We start from the raw sequence: 621 nt of genomic DNA on the forward strand, positions 1-621 counted from the left end.
CATATACTTGTGTTTTGATGTACGTATGTTTGCAACTGTGACTGTGTTGTATGCATCTACAATTAGTTTATTAATCTATTTACGCCCACACAGACATTCAAGACACCCAACACCCGGTGCCCCTCAAGAATCAACTAACCTCACTCTCCCTCCGTACAAGAAAATCAAATAAACTTTCTCTCAGTCTCTGTTTTTTATGACCACCTTACCTCATGACTCATACTTTCACTTAATCTCCGTTTTCTATGACCACCTTGACGCATGACGCATGCAACCAATCGATCTCCGTTTTCTATGACCACCTTACCTCATGACGCATGCAACCAATCGATCTCCGTTTTCTATGACCACCTTACCTCATGACGCATACAACCAATCGATCTCCGTTTTCTATGACCACCTCACCTCACGACGCCTACGTGCACCAAATCTCCGTTTTCTATGACCACCTTACCTCATGACGCATACTTTTGCCTGTCTCTTGATTAGATACAAGATTAGCGTCTCCCTTATCTTCTGTTATCGCACAGGGAGAGACCATGTGTCTCATTATCTACGGCTAGTCTTCGATCTGTTGTCAGAGTGAGGGTGTTAGCAGGCTGTGTTGAAAAGGAAATCAGA

This window comes from Penaeus monodon, chromosome 27, assembly GCF_015228065.2.
Source record: "Penaeus monodon isolate SGIC_2016 chromosome 27, NSTDA_Pmon_1, whole genome shotgun sequence".
Taxonomy (NCBI): domain Eukaryota; kingdom Metazoa; phylum Arthropoda; class Malacostraca; order Decapoda; family Penaeidae; genus Penaeus; species Penaeus monodon.